Genomic DNA, 14,522 nt, shown 5'->3' on the forward strand with positions numbered 1-14,522 from the left:
TGTATTTTGACCCGTTGATGAATATAGAAAAACCCTTTTCCACAGGTTGAACACGCGCTAGTTACAGCGCTTTTTAAGGAATCGGAAAAAGGAAAAGAAATTCCGATTGGTATTGTGAAGGCTGGTATGAGCGTCCTCGGCCTTTACATGGTAAATATATGTATGGGAACTAACAGTTTGGTGTCATGGATGAATGGTTGGTCCAACTTTTATTGAAGTATGAATAGAAAACAGTCATTCTATTTGTCTTCCTTTCTGCTTTTTACACAGCCCTTCCATAAAACAGTAAAGTGGATGTCCAGTTAAACGGGTGCAAAAAAACCCTATGCCCTGATGAAATTGCCAAAAAACTAGTGGCAATGAAACATGTTGGCCTTCCTTATAAAGGTTAGCGACATTTAGTGCTTTTACTTTGAGTGAACTCACTGGTTGTGAATAAAGAGTTTGTCCTTTTGAGTGAGTTTGCATCTCAATTTTATTGTTGCTCTAAACAATCTGTTCTCAGCAAATCACTGGGTTTCTTCATTTTCACTCTTTGTTTATGGGGACAGCAAAGTGTTTCTGTCAAAACTATCTCTGTTCTCTTTCTTTTTACTGGACATTATTTTCTTTCTTTTTGAGTTGGCAACCGATGATGACAAAACGTGGGCATACCAGCGAGTACCAGTTGGCAGCCTACCTGGTGGTGCGTACGTGAGGTGCCTTCTCATTTTTCACACTCTTTTCACGAATCACATCATTTCTTGTGAGAGCTGGGGTGATACACTTTCTGTGAGTTCTTGAAGGGTTGCATTGCAGATGATCTTAAATTAACAATTAAAGAGGTGTAGGGCCAGTCAAAAATTTATTGACATATTGCCAGTGGTTGGAACACAGTTGCTCCTGCCACCAGTGGTTGGCTTTTGAATTATTATTTTGAATCCTCTTGATGCCAAGCTATTTGTTGTTGTTATTAGACTTTGAGTGGAGGGCAGCTTGGCATTTCTTCCCTCTAAAGCTCCAATTTGAAATGGGTTATTGAACGGCGGATCAGCCGTGAGAGCAATACAACTAATTTTAACTTTGAAGTTTCTTCCTGCTTTCATGATAATAGTTGGACTGACCATTCGGGCGACATACCAAAGTTTTTGGTAATCTGAGTGTTCACCGGTGGAATCGTGTTAATTGATATTCACATTAAAAGTAATGGATAGAAATTGTTTGGCGTTTTCAGACGACCAGATAGCTGCGATTTTAGCAGGTCCCTCCCTCTTCCCAGATTCATCATTGACTAATGTGAACACAGCAAGGGAGGAGTGGGAAAAATTAAGTAACACGAAAAAACGTCAGGTGAGAGTAGCCCTCCATGGGGCTTTGATGACAGAGTACCTTCGAGCTGGAGCTGCCCCTGCAAGTTTACTAGTCAGAATAGAACCTCGAATTTTCCTAGAGGATAAGAAATTTAGGCTGGACTGGAGTTACATCGCCAACAAATGTACAAGAGACTGGTTGATTTTAATTATTAATACTGCAAAAAGACTTAGTGATGAGTTATTGGTTGAGATCCTAGAGTTAGAAGAAACCTTGAAGAAAGACACAACCATCACTGATACAAAAGAGCAACTACAGCGGATTCAGGAGGACCTAGCAGACTATAAGCATTATATGGTAAACCAGAAAATCAAGGGTTTAAAAAGAAATCTTGAGAGATTCACCCACGAATGGGCGTTCCCCTATGTGGATGACAAACACTACCAGCAGGCAAACGAAGTGGCACCACAGTCCAATTATCGAGGGAGGGGAGGAAAACAACAACAGCGTAGGACCCCCTTGAACTGGACTTTTGATAACACCTCCAGTGAGGAGGAAGAGAGTGCTCAAACATCCAATCAGGGTGGAGGTAGATCTGACGCTCAGTATAAATCCAACGAGGATTTGGGGGCTTTGTTCCGTTCTTTTTTAGGACACACCAACAGGGGCAACAGAGGGGGCGGTCAAAGAGGCAGAGGCAGGGCAAGACCCTTCCACAACCAGGGACAGCAATGGCCTATGTTCTCCCCACGGATAACACGCAGCAGGGGCAGGACGCCCACATGAGTAACATTGTTATGAATTTATCCGATTACACACTGACTACGGATGAACTGAGTGTTCTGAATAAAGGGTTGGGATACGTCCCCACTCCCAGACATGATGCTTTCAAGTGCAGGACTGAATTTCACGCAACCATGAGAAAAATCAAACTTAAAAATTTTTTTGCTGGTAAAGATTTGGAACCCCAGTCACTTTTCTCCACCAATCTTCGACGTCCGTCACAATTTTGCCCTCCGGGTTCCACGGTAGGTCCAGAGGTGATTGTGTTCGAACAGAAGATGCTGGAGGAAATATCTAAACTTGAACAGTCTGATCACAAGGTCCGCACCTTCAATAACATGAGCCGGGGAGATTGGGAGGCGCTCAAGACTCTGCAGAATAATGCAGAAATTACGATCAAGAGTGCCGATAAAGGTGGGGCTATCGTGGTTTTGAACACCTCAGATTACAACCAGGAGGTGTTAAGATTACTTGGTGATCGGAAGAACTATCACCCTCTCCCTAGGGATCCGATCCTTGAATTGCAAGAGATGATCACAAAAATGGTGGCGGAAGCTAGAAGTAAGAACTGGATTACGAGCAAGGAGGCAGAGTTTTTAGTTAACACCAAGCCGAGAACCCCAGCCTTCTACATACTCCCAAAGGTACATAAGGCTACACGGCCTCCCCCCGGGCGACCGATAGTCTCGGGAATAGCTTCTATTCTTGAGCCATTATCGCAATTCGCGGACTTCTTTTTGCGGGAATCCGTATTGAGACAAAAATCATATGTCCAGGATACTACTGACATCTTGAATATCCTTGGTGATTTAGAATTTGATTCATCACAGCAGTTCTTGCTTACTATCGATATTGAATCGCTGTACACCAGTATCCCCCAGGAGGCCACGCTGGTGGCAGCAGCGAAGGCCCTGGGGGACCAAGATTGGTTTTATGACACGCCCCAATCTTTTGTGCTCCAATGTATCGAGCTTGCCCTGACACGGAACTACTTTTGTTTCAAGGAAGACCTGTATTTACAGGTATCAGGTACATCGATGGGCGCGACCTTCGCGCCGAGTCTGGCCTGCATTTATGTAGGCCAGTTTGAAGAGAATTTCCTATATCACGCATCGAATCCCTTCCAGGGGCACATATGCCTCTGGAAGAGGTATATCGATGATGTGTTGTGTATTTGGAAAGGAAATCAGGATTCTCTTATGGAATTCTTGAACTGGCTTAATAGCCGTGATCCGTGTTTAAAGTTTACCTGGACGTTCAGCAAGGAATGTGCGATATATTTGGATCTCGACATCATGGTGCATGGGAATGCCCTCAACACTAAGGTACATCAAAAGGGGTCAGACAGGAACTCACTACTACATTACAACTCATACCATCTGAGAGCCTTACGTGATAACCTGCCAGTGGGCCAGTTCTTTAGGTATCGGCGTAATTGCTCTACTGTTGAAACCTTTGTCCAACAAGCTGATGAGCTCTCTAATAAATTGACTCAAAGAGCATATCCCAAAACTGTTATTAAGAGAGCGTGTAAAAGGGCCCGTAACACACCTCGAGAGGCGCTCTTAGAAAGAAACAGAAGGGAGACTGATGATTGCCTCACAGTGGTCATGACCTACGATCTTTTGGCCTCTAAAATTAGGCAACTAATGAGAAAGCATTGGTCATTGTTATCAACTGCAGACTTCAGAATGCCACAACCTAGATTTGCATTTAAGCGAGCCACAAATCTTAAGGACAAGCTGGTACACACACGACCACAAGTTAAACAAAAAAATACATCATTGCCGGCTGGACATTACCCATGTGGGGGTTGCTCAGTTTGCAAATTAACAGAAAAAACAAACTTTGTCAACCTTTCCAATGGTAGAAAATGGCATTTGAATTCGTTTTCAAATTGTAACACGACCAATGTAATCTATAGATTGACCTGTGAATGCGGGTTACAATATATAGGCCTCACCACTCGCAAAATTAAGATACGAATTCAGGAGCACTTAAGTACCATTAAAGCCGGAAAACTCACTACTCGGTTGGTACAGCATTTTGGTGAATCCAAACATGACATGCAAGCTTTAAGATGGGTTGTCCTGGAAAGAGTGACAGCTAGCAATGACACCATAGATAAAATTCTGGCTACCAGGGAGGCTCGTTGGATTTATACTGAGAAGGTGGATGTGACAGGCTTGAATGACCACATTGAGTGGAATAAAGTGAGTATCTAGTAACACACTATGTACTTAGGACTAGTCATACATCACCTCTGATGTCTTGGAAATACAAGACTTTCCGAACTATAAACCACCCACGGAGTGGGGATCTGAGAATACATGTCCAATGAGTGAGTAACTAGTAACTGAATACCCGTGCTTTATGGTTGAGGAGCTCCACGAGCTGTGCACGGAGAGCAGTAAGATCGTTTTCTTTCGTAGTTTCCCGCACTGGGCCGCTTCAACTCTGATTTTATATATGCTTGTGTCTTTGAGGAATACAAAGGTTATGTTTTGGGCGCTATCAAAATAACGATGGAATTCAGCCCCGGCAAATTATATAAAGGTCTGTGACTTTGAGCCCCTTTGGAGTGTGGCCTAAATGTTTTAAGATGCACACACATAGTATCGGGAGTGAACGACATAATGGCCTCTGTGAAGATTGTGTTATATATGTTTGTGAGGTACACTGTTCTAAGATGGCCGCCACGTTAGTTACAAGATCTTAGTGGCCCGCACTGCAGTTCGCGCAACAAGTGATGCGGACGAGGGGGTGTGGCTAGACAGCACTACATCTGAGGCTGGGCACTGACTTGGAGTTGAGGCGGTGACGATACAAGGATTGCTCCGTTTGTGGTTATGGTGAGACTTTGGCTTCCTGGTCTAAAGGTAGTGGGATGCCGTGGGTAGGGTAAGGTTCGCCCTACGCTGACTCCTATGGCCTCGGTTGATTTACAGTTAATCGAAAGCGGGCTAGCGTTAAGTCACGGAAGAGGAAAAGATTGGGTATTGGATGCCGAGCTGGAATTGTGATCATTCAGCTTCGTAGACATTTGAAATGAAAGTTATGGTGATTTAAGAGGCAGATACTAACTAGCCATGATGATTCGCAATCCTTTCTGTTCATAGTGGAACGGGGCGGCATGAATTCGTGGTATTCACCTCTGACCAGAGTATAGTACAGGTGGCTATTGAGACAAAATAAGACGTAGGGTGTTGCGAGGGGGAAAGAACCACCAGTCTCGCTTTCTTAAGCTGTGTATTTTGACCCGTTGATGAATATAGAAAAACCCTTTTCCACAGGTTGAACACGCGCTAGTTACAGCGCTTTTTAAGGAATCGGAAAAAGGAAAAGAAATTCCGATTGGTATTGTGAAGGCTGGTATGAGCGTCCTCGGCCTTTACATGGTAAATATATGTATGGGAACTAACAGTTTGGTGTCATGGATGAATGGTTGGTCCAACTTTTATTGAAGTATGAATAGAAAACAGTCATTCTATTTGTCTTCCTTTCTGCTTTTTACACAGCCCTTCCATAAAACAGTAAAGTGGATGTCCAGTTAAACGGGTGCAAAAAAACCCTATGCCCTGATGAAATTGCCAAAAAACTAGTGGCAATGAAACATGTTGGCCTTCCTTATAAAGGTTAGCGACATTTAGTGCTTTTACTTTGAGTGAACTCACTGGTTGTGAATAAAGAGTTTGTCCTTTTGAGTGAGTTTGCATCTCAATTTTATTGTTGCTCTGAACAATCTGTTCTCAGCAAATCACTGGGTTTCTTCATTTTCACCCTTTGTTTATGGGGACAGCAAAGTGTTTCTGTCAAAACTATCTCTGTTCTCTTTCTTTTTACTGGACATTATTTTCTTTCTTTTTGAGTTGGCAACCGATGATGACAAAACGTGGGCATACCAGCGAGTACCAGTTGGCAGCCTACCTGGTGGTGCGTACGTGAGGTGCCTTCTCATTTTTCACACTCTTTTCACGAATCACATCATTTCTTGTGAGAGCTGGGGTGATACACTTTCTGTGAGTTCTTGAAGGGTTGCATTGCAGATGATCTTAAATTAACAATTAAAGAGGTGTAGGGCCAGTCAAAAATGTATTGACATATTGCCAGTGGTTGGAACACAGTTGCTCCTGCCACCAGTGGTTGGCTTTTGAATTATTATTTTGAATCCTCTTGATGCCAAGCTATTTGTTGTTGTTATTATTCCACTATTATGGTGCCAGTATGTAAATGGAAGGGAGGGTGTATTCATTAGTGGCACTATAGTTACAGTATTAGCATAGACATTAAGAAGACACTAAGACAGAGCAGCAGCACCACTATGAATCAACAGTGTTCCCGCCCTGCCAAACTTGAAGTTTCCCAACTTTATTTAGAGTGGGGGGAAGTGTTGGATTTGCACCAGCAAAGCTCAGCTGGTTAAACTGGCACACATATTTGGCCTGGCAGCTGGTGGTCACAAGGCCATCTTGTCACAGTAAAAATCTCCTGCCCTATTTAGAGCAGGGTGACCATCACTTGATTTCTATACCTATGACTGCTATCCCTGACATGGTGGTCCCTGGAAGGGAAAACAGGAAAGGCACATATGCATAGGGTGATAGCTCCCTGTGCATCACAGCCTTTCTGTTTTCGTGTTTTAGAAAACAAAATTCTTTGGAAGGCAGAAACATCAAACATGGCACCTACTCGGTGCAGGATAAGTTCTTTAATGAAGCAGCAGTAGCAGCCGTGCCACTGAAGCTAAAGAGATCTTCACTTGGTGTATTTCTAAATAAGGCACGCTGTTCTCTACTGGGGGGACCCCTGTATTCTGCATGAGATGCGTTTCAGCTAACGATCAATACTGGAAGATATCATGGGGATAATTAGAGAAAAAACAAACCCTTTTAATTCATTGAAAGACACTTAAGAACAATAGGAAACAAGGGGTATATTTTAAAGATTTTAAAAAAAATCAAAATCATATCCTAGTGCATGTAGTATGAATGTTAACTATTAAAAGGATCCCTGAAACAGTGGCTACAATGCTTCCCAGGAGTGTGAACTGAAAAACAAATATTGCAACATATTAGTCAAGTCATAAAACTTTCTTTCTGTCAATATTTATATTGTCAACCTCCCCTCATTGGCTAACTAAACCAACCATAGCACCAAAGAAAGGGCCTGGCTCGAGTTTTAAAGAAGAATCATGCATGCATACCTCTTCGGAAGAATTAAGCCAATGTTCAGTGAAATAACAACGCCTGCTTATGTAGTCTGAGTTGAAAGGAGGCCACAGGCTTTGGCTCAGAGTGTCTGCGCTAATTGAGCATCTCTGCAGCCTTTAACCAAAGATGATGATACTATTCTGCATGTGGTACTCCTGAGGGATGAAGTCCACTCCAGCCCTTCACACTAGAGTTTTGCAGTCCATAACCACGTCAACTGGCCAGATCGACACTGTCCGGTATTTAGGCTGGAGAATACAATACAGACCTCAGGCGTGTTTATTCCAGTAACTGTCATCACCATTCTCATCAACAGCATAACAGTCAAACATATGACAGGGAATCATCAACATTCTAAGGAGCCTACCAAAAGGCAAGGAAGGAGGGGGGTGGTACCAACTGGGAGGGAATCAGGGCGAGGAAAACATAGGTGATTAGGTCTTACAGGATGTAAACAGTGCAGCGGTGAAACAAGTACATTGGAAAAGTAAGAAACCTGAGTTAACATGTTCTCCAAGAAGTTACATTGTACCACTCCATTACATGCAGGACAGTATACCAGAATCCCATGGTATAAAGGGGAAGCTAACATATACTGGCTGAGCAGAAGGGAGAGTAAGGGATGCACCTAGTTCATCATTACCCAAAATATAGGGATTACGGAGTCCCTAAAGAAAAGAGATAAATAGAGACAGATTGTGGTTTAACATTGTCCCTTCATTGCAAGGTGAACCATGCACTTCTATATCCGTCTATAACTGCTCTGTGTTCACTGGAAGAACTTAGAATTACCTCATAACTGGAAAAAAGAAGAAGGGGGCGCAGCTAAAATGGCGACTGCATCAGACATGCTCCTGTGAGCTCCGTCTAGGGCATGAGTACTCACAAACATTTTCCCAAGGACCAAAAAGTATGGTCTGTGAAGTGACCGAGGGCCACATTGATGCCTGCAGGGTGGTGGTCCGTGGGGGAGGGGAGCGGCAAGGTTGGTATAGGGGAAGCAACATCTAGTGGCTGAATTGCACAATGTGAAACCAGAAATCCTGAAATTGAACCCAGCTTCCCCACTTTACCAAATTGTGTGATCCTAAGCATATGATTTATTTCACTTTCCCTTTTTCTTCATTATCACATATAAGATTACCTCTAAGAACATGACTTCAGGATGCAATAGAGAATAAATTCCTAGGCAAAGCACAATTTCATTAATATCAACATAATCATACAAACAAAATTAAAAAGAACTCAGTGTAATGACCATAAATTATATATATATGTCAATATTTATTTCAATTAAACAATCATGAGTAATATAAAACCAATTTTATAAAAGGACACAGAAAGGTGGTAACCTTATTTTTTTTAAAAATGTATTACTACATCGACAATAAATCAATAACATTTCACAATATAATCTTATACACAAATCACAATAAAAATAATCCGCGGTAAGAGACAAGTCTTCAACGCACGTTTCGGCACTCTTTGAGCCTTCGTCAGGAATGCCACAATTTACCTAAAAGCAATAATAATAATAAATGGAAGTTGCACTGAGAGATTCACTTTTTACAGAATGGGTTAACTATATACCCTTACCATAGGATTTGATCAAGAAATAATCCCAAGAAAGGATATATAAAGCAAAAGAAATATTGAAGAAAGGAGTGATTTATCAAAATGTAGGAATAATAAATTGCAATGAAGAGAAGTCTAGATAGTCCCATTTCCAACTTCCTTACACCTGTGAGAATAATGTCGATAATGCTTACTAGATGAGCTTTATGACTGGCTTTCTGCTTGATATGAGCCAAATCATGGACTTTGATGTACTCGACAGACTCGATCTGTAACAACCCATGAATTTTATGAGCAATTAGTTGACATATTTAATTGTGGTAAACTAATTTTGTAAGGAGATACAATAATTACCGTTAATCTCCAGATTGGAGATATAATATTACTTTCTAGGCAACATTTGCTTCATGCGAGAACACAAGAAGATATACTCTACCCTTGTTATTGAAGAATGTACAATGTATCATAAATTTTAATGCAAGCAGAATGATACTCTGGCTGAATCAAGGTCATATGACATATACATACATATAGACACCCAAAAATTATTAAAAGACAAAAAGATTGATATTGCGGGATTTTTCTCTTTTTTTATTTTATTATTGATACTTTCTTTTATATAAAAAGTAGTTAATTTCTTTTTCAAAGTGATCACAATGTATGAATCAAAAAAATGTTTTTTGTATTTTGAACACACAAAATATGTATCACAAAAGTTCATACATCAACCGACTACAAATAGTTGTACAAAACAGGAACAAATATAATACACAACAGAATTAAGGAAAACAGGTTCCCAGTCAGAGAGGGAAAATTTGATCAGACATGCATTCATTCAAACCCAAGAAAAACTTTCATTTATACAGCCTCACATGAACACATTCTTCATTCAAGGACAAACCAAAAGCACTCATAGGCCCCACCCAAAACAATGGAATAAAGAATCCAAAAAGATTCTAATAATTGGTCAAGACAAGCGTATGGATATTTTTTGAAATACACAAATCCAATCAAGGGAGTACTCCCTTGATTGGATTTGTGTATTTCAAAAAATTATTTCCCCTGTTTCTCTACCCGTATTATTTCTCTAGGGGTCCCCCTTTGTTCTTTGGCAACATTTGCTTCATGTCATTAGGGGTGGGCGGAATTTGCGTAGTCGCAAAACGGTAAAAAATCTCCACGAGCACGCAGAGTTCCGCCTGTTTGCGATGCTTTTTTCCTGTTTGCGAACGCTGTTTGCATGCTCGGGGGGCATTATATCGCGAACACGCATTTTGAAAGCACGACCAAGCAAAAAATTTCGCGAAGTCGCGGATCGTGGAATATTTGACTATTTCGTCTTCTCCGTGGAACGAAAAATTACCAAAATTCCGCAAGCGGAACAGAATTTACCGCCCAAGCCTACATGTCATAGATCTTTTAATCTAGTAGTTTGTCTGCGAAATAAGAATAATTCTGTTGCGATTTTTTCCTCCTCCTATATTTTGGGATGCTACAAAAAAGATGTTTTTTTAATTATATAAAAAACACAATATTTCTACGCCACAACGTATGTGTGGTCAGCAAGGCCATAACATATAGAATAGCTTACCGAATAAATACTCCGCGTCCTGCTGGCAGAGAAAGTTGAGCTAATTCTGAACACTTCTTTTTTCAAGAAAAGGATTCTACGGCAAAGTGGGAAAAGGGAACAGGGAGGTATCATCATCATCTACCTCTCAATTTACAATGTCGGAGTTATTGATATCTGTGTCAGAGTTCCGCTTACCTATTTAAAACCATGTTGGCGAAGTTTTGTCCAAACCGGTCTCGAGCGATTATTAAATGCATGCTCTTCTATTAAACTCCCCCACCGTCTTTACGCTTTAAATACCGGGGGAACTCTTCCTTCATTGGTCAGATGGTACTGACGGCAGTCATGGCGTACAGCCTACGTGAATTTCGTCTATGTCATGGATTCCCCACTACGTATTCAGCTTAAAGCACTAGAATGCTAACTACTTCATGTATAATTACAAGAAGAGAGGGACCCCTTGTACCAGACCTGGGGAATAGGGTGCTACTGACAGGTAGAAACAATTATCCGTTGGTGGAAAAAAATACAATCCCTAGGTTCAATACTCAATCTCAAAGTACACAGCAAAAAAGTTTTTAAAAGTTAACAGCCCATGTGGTAGATCTCAAAAAGTTGCACATACAACAATTACTTGTTATATTCCTAGAATATATTCTTTTATTATAAAAAGTCACATATATCACGACAATGGTTAAAAAACGCGAAGACAACAAATACAGTAGCTTTGATCTCAAATTCTTCTACAGTTAAAATCATGTATCCTATTAAAAAAACTTAAATTCATATATTTATAATCATACATACAGACATTACATCAACAGAGAGAGAAAAAAAAGACAATACATTTTGTCATTTAAAAACATATCCGATCTAAACAATTATGTGGCTAATACTGGATATAATCTATTTTCCTTATCTACAGAATTATCTACTTCTACGGATTATGAAGATGAAGCGTCAACGCGTTTCGATGGTCCTATTGGTATCCCATCTTTTTCAAGACAAACATAAATCTCTCTTATTGGCACTGCTTAGTTGATTTTGGTCTGAATCCTGTATAAGGCAAATACAATATATTTATTTAATATATTTGAAAACTAAGCTACATGGGTCACTCTATACTGTCTTCACTTACAACCATTTTGTACAAATTAAAAACTAAACTTCACTGTACAATTTTTGCCATATTAACTTTCAACCATTTCTGTGCAGTTTTTCTTAATCGGTTGTTGTACCCATTTTAAACATTAATCATTGGTTCAGGCTAACAAACATCTCATTTCAAACATTCTGATGAACATTACAACTTAGCCTCTATCAAATGGGCTCATTATATTGATGACCAATAGTCCCCCAAGGATTCCCTTTTCCTTGGGGGACTATTGGTCATCAATATAATGAGCCCATTTGATAGGCAACTAAGCAGTGCCAATAAGAGAGATTTATGTTTGGCTTGCTTAGTTGCCTTTGGTCTGAATGCTGTATAAGGCAAATACAATATATTTATTTAATATATTTGAAAACTAAACTACATGGTGAGGTTCTGTAATTCTCGAGTCTGACTCCATTTTGTTCTGTGCCACCATTTCGTGTTGCCCTCACGTAGGCCTGTGAAGGTAGCCTGGCGAATAAAGTGGCCTGGCCTTCTTAGTTCATGTATACATTAACTAGGTTTCTTTTTGACTCTGAAATGAACTGTAAGAAACTGACCTCTGCACCTGAAACTGACCCCGCAAAGCCAATTTCCCTGATCGATCTTTGTCTAAGATTGCCAATCAATGTTCAGGACATCGTTAACTTTTAGTTTCCTTGCACATGCCTTATCTTGTTCAGCATCTGTTACCGTTACTTTTTTTATGTTTCTTCATTACATGGGTTATGCTTTCAATTATAGGTTTGTCCGGCTTGTGGAGATTGAATTTGGGACATTCCTAATAATTAACTTTTGGGTTGGGATACTGTAAATTGAGTTTTTGTTATGTGACACTTTGTTTGAAAATGTACCTTATTGGCTAGAATGTTGTGCAGTGGGTTTACATTTATAATGTGAATATTGGGTATAAAAGGAGACGTCTCGCCTTAGTAAAATGAGCAGTCTCCTGAGAATTTACACCGTGATGTATTTCTAGGATCACTGTTACTAGCTGCAGCTAATAAACTTGGTCTCTGATGCCATCCATGTATTCCGTGTCTCTGTATACCAAGACAGGTGAACTCGAAGATCTTAGGGGTGCCCCTGACGCTGCTGGGTTAAACCCCTGTTCTTCAACTGGCGCCCAACGTGGGCCAACTTCAGCGGTACTGGTCCAAGCCCGAAGATTGTGAGGAGCCCCATGAGGAAATTCTGGAGGACGGCTGCCACTTCATCGACCCCTGCATGTCGACGTGGACCGAAGGTTTTTTTCTGCGAGGCTTCCCCATTCCGACGGCTGCGAAGGACTGCTGCTCTGACTGTCGCCCTGTCTTGGACCCTCTTGTGATGATTTGTAAGGCGAGACGTTAGACGGTCTTCTGGTGGCGTGACAGACATTTTGGTTAAGTATAAGTGGGTCGCTCCCACGACTTTGTTTTGTTTCTTGGTTTTGATTCGGCCATTGCAATAGTCGAAGCCGGGGGGGTTCGTATATTTGCGAGTGTATCATTTTTGATAACCCCTTGAAGTTTGAAGCAAGACTAGTGAGCTAAAAGATTCCTGGTTTTAGCAAATTTAGGAAATGGTTTTGTTGTAGTTGTAATAGGGATTCCCGATTGGAGGACTCGTGTCCGAAACCTCCGGTTGGAACTCCAACTTATGAGCTCTATTCAAAGCATGGTGTAGGTCCCATTACCTTTAATGAAGTATGGGTCCGTTATACAAGGAAAGATGGTGTTTTCCGATGGCCCCAACATGGTAGTTTTGAATCAGATGTTTTAGATAACCTAGAAGTTGCGCTATTTAAGAAGAAAGCCCGGCCGGCGATGTTTGACTCTTTCCGCCTTTGGCGTAAGGAAGCCAAACAGCGAGAAATTAAGCAAGCTAAGAGAGATAGGAAGGAAAGGAATATATCGGTAATGCAAGCTGCTAGGCAGTTTAAGGAAGATGAAGAAGATCGTGCGATTGAAGTGTCAGATAGACAACATTGCATGGCCATTGACAAATGTTACCCGGCTTTGCCACCTCCCCTTTCAAATGTGACTATAGACCCTGAAAAGGATCCTTTGATGTCACATTTACTGAGATTACCACCCCCTTATGTGCAGGGTGCTACTGCACCTCCGTTACCTCCAGTTGTTGCACCCCTTGTTGTCGTTCAACCCCCTGTTGTTGTTCAGCCACCCGTTGCTTCACAGGTGGTTCTTCCTCCCCCGGCGCAGCCACCTCCAGGGCCGCCAGCCTTGCCACCAGCCTTGCCTCAAACTCCTTTGCCTTACACTCCTTTATCTTCGACTTCTCTTCTTTCTGTCCCTACGTCTCTGTCACCTCAAACACTTTGTCTCCTGTCCTCATGTCAACTTCTTCTCCTTCTGCTCGGCAACGAATGGCTGAGACTGTCACTAGTCTTTTGTCTCCTTTCTTTGGGTCACTGAATATGACCCCTGTTTCTGAATGTAAGCAGAGACGTAGTCAGCTCCCTGGTCCCGAAGAGCGGGCGTTGTTAGATCTCCTTGCTCGTAGATGGGTTTCGAATACCTCCAAGTACAGTCCACAAGTGGTTATGGATATCTTCCTACAGTGGGAGGCACCAAAACAAAGGTATGTTTTTGATGTCATGTGTACCTTCCTTCGTCAGGAGTGGGAAGATAATGAGTTGGGTTCAATTCCACTGGAATTGCTTAATGTTCAGTCTGAATTTGCTAAAGGGACGATAGTGGGTTCCGATGTTGAGGAAGCGGTAGAGACACATCTCACTTTTAGGTCTAGACTTCCACCTCAGTCATTGTTCGAACCTGACCCTTCTATTAGGAGAAAAGTGAAGCAGTATCCTATGAGAGAGGTTCCCCCTGTATGGAGAGAGGCAGTTGTGGCTGATGCTGCTCATGGTATTGCGGCTGCACCGGCTCATTTTCAGCGAGTGTGGGTGCATGTCCCTTGGAAGAGAGCTGAGGTC

The 14,522-nt window shown here is 41.5% G+C and overlaps 1 long non-coding RNA gene across 1 annotated transcript in view; it reads right to left on the reverse strand.

The window, feature by feature from the left end:
• Window positions 1–8,644: 8,644 nt before the first annotated feature.
• Window positions 8,645–14,522, reverse strand: part of LOC146868468 (uncharacterized) — a 69,857-nt gene continuing 63,979 nt past the window's right edge. Inside the window, exons 2-3 of the long non-coding RNA XR_014966245.1 lie at window positions 9,053–9,127; window positions 8,645–8,799 (exon numbers count right to left, since the gene is read on the reverse strand). This is a non-coding gene — a long non-coding RNA (uncharacterized LOC146868468). The remainder of the gene's footprint in view (window positions 8,800–9,052; window positions 9,128–14,522) is intronic.

This window comes from Triturus cristatus, chromosome 1_2 (assembly GCF_964204655.1).
Source record: "Triturus cristatus chromosome 1_2, aTriCri1.1, whole genome shotgun sequence".
Taxonomy (NCBI): Eukaryota; Metazoa; Chordata; class Amphibia; order Caudata; family Salamandridae; genus Triturus; species Triturus cristatus.